Source organism: Triticum dicoccoides, chromosome 1A (genome assembly GCF_002162155.2).
Source record: "Triticum dicoccoides isolate Atlit2015 ecotype Zavitan chromosome 1A, WEW_v2.0, whole genome shotgun sequence".
Lineage (NCBI taxonomy): Eukaryota > Viridiplantae > Streptophyta > Magnoliopsida > Poales > Poaceae > Triticum > Triticum dicoccoides.
The window spans coordinates 428,961,115-428,963,667 of NC_041380.1; positions in this window are offsets into that span (position 1 = coordinate 428,961,115).

Consider the following 2,553-nt stretch of genomic DNA (forward strand, 5'->3'; position numbering starts at 1 on the left):
ACTTGCCGTACTGGAAGATCCACCGTGTGCCTCACAGCCTTGATGTCATGCATATCACGAAGAACGTGTGCGAGAGTCTGCTTGGTACCCTGCTCAACATGCCAGAGAGGACCAAAGATGGGCCGAAAGCAAGGGCAGACTTTAAATCAATGGGCATCAGGCAGGAGCTTCACGCTATATATGATGATGATGATGAGGCGAAGCAGGACACAGAAAGTCATCGCAAAGGCAAAAAGGCCAAGAAGACCGGAAATGACTACCCTCCCGCGTGCTTCACTCTAAGTCAGGAGGAGATCGAGCAGTTTTTCACCTGCCTCCTAGGAGTAAAACTTCCTTACGGTTACGCGGGGAAGATAAGCAGATACCTAGACCCAGCGAAGCAGAAGTTCAACGGGATGAAGTCTCACGACTGTCACGTGCTGATGACGCTGATACTTCCAGTTGCAATCCGTGGGATCATGGACGCGCACGTCCATGAAACGCTATTTGGCCTATGCAACTTCTTCGACGTCATCTCTCGGAAGTCGATTGGCGTGAGGCAACTCAGAAGGCTACAGGAAGAGATCGTGGTGATACTATGTGAGCTTGAGATGTACTTCCCGCCCGCATTCTTCGACGTTATGGTGCATCTGCTGGTCCATATAGTGGAGGATATCATCCAACTCGGGCCGACGTTCCTGCACAACATGATGCCGTTCGAAAGGATGAATGGTGTCATCAAACGATACGTTCGCAACATCTCACGTCCAGAAGGAAGCATAGCCAGGGGCTTTCTGACCGAAGAGTGCATCTCCTACTGCACGAATTATCTAGGCATCGAGAACCCCGTTGGTCTGCCTGTCAACAGGCACCTCGGCAGGCTCGCTGGATGGGGTCACCATGAGGGTCGCCGCGAAATGCATGTCGACTTCGAGGGTCGACTCACCGACTTTGAAAGAGCAAACCTAGTCGCGCTACAACACATAGACGTGGTCGATCCTTGGGTGGTAGAGCACAAAACCTTTATTAAGAAGACGTACAATGACCGAGGCCAACAGAGGACGGACGGAGATATACTCAAAGAGCACAACTCATGTTTCACGCGTTGGTTCAAGAAGAAGCTTCTGTCGTACCCTTTACATGAGGATTCTTCCGCGGAAGAACAACTCATATTCGCCTTGTCACAGGGCGCCAAGCACAACCTGATGACCTATGAGGCGTACGATATCAACGGCTACACATTCTACACCGAGGCCAAGGACATGAAGAGCGATGGTTATCAGAACTCCGGGGTAACGATGGAATCCTACACCGGTAACGACAAGGACAGATACTACGGAAGGATCGAGGAGATCTGGGAGCTGAGCTACGCTGGAGAGAAGGTCCCGATGTTCCGTGTTAGATGGGCCAAGAACGTCATAAAAGAAGACCAGTATTTCACCACCATGGTTATACCCGAAGCCAAATCCAAGACCGCGGGCGCAAATGTCACCGCGAAAAATGAGCCATGGGTACTGGCTTCCCAAGTGGAGAAATGCTTCTTCATTACCGACCCGCCAAAGCCCAGTCGTGTTGTCGTGAGGAGAGGCAAAAGGAAGATCATCGGAATGGATGGAGTAGCCAATGAGCAAGACTTCGACAAGTACGGCGACCCGAGGATCGAACATGACGACGATGATGAAGTAGCAGCATACACAACAAGAAGAAGCAGGACCACCCTACCTAAAGGACGTCCGTTCCACAGAAGAACTCCATATGCGAAAAAGAAGGGCAAGAAGATTGTGAACATATAGCTAGCTAAGATCGATTGTATTTAAATCGTAGCCTTCATTTCTCGATTGTATTTCATGGGTACTTTTTGAACTATCATGAATATTTTTAAATTTCATGGACACTCGATCTCGATCCCGGCCCCCTCCATCTCGATCGCTATCCCACCTCGCCAGATCCGGTCCCCCTCGCCGCCGAGCACCCCCCAGTCCACCGGCCGCCGCCGCCGACCCCCCGCACCCTCGATTCCCCTACTCAACCGCCGCCGCCGACCCCCCGCACCCCGCGCACCGTCTTATAAAAAAATAAGTATCAAACAGCTTTTTAAATGCTACTGTCTTATAAAAAAATATTACTGTTATTATTTAAACAAGTTTGAACATATTTAAACACAAATAAGTATGAAACAACTTTTTAAATGCTAAAAAAAAATGTGGAGCCTGGGAGTCGAACCCAGGACCTCCTGGTGTGAGAACTGGCTGTTGACCAGTCGAGCTAGTAGAGGGGACTTGATGTGGATCAGTTCTGGTGGTACATAACCTGTTGGCTCGAGTTGAAATAAAAAAAATACTAATGGCGCACCACGGTGAGGTGCGCCATTAGTATGGACATGCTAATGGTGCACCACGGTGAGGTGCGCCATTAGTATTGTGCCCCTTCGCCCGATCCCCCTTCCCTCTCCCCCTTCGCCCGATCCTCCCTTTCCCTCTCCCCCTCGCCAGTTCCCTCTCCCTCTCGATCCACCGCCGCCGCCGCCGCTGCCCTGACCCTCCCCCTCGCCCTCGCCCTCGCCCTCTCCCTCCC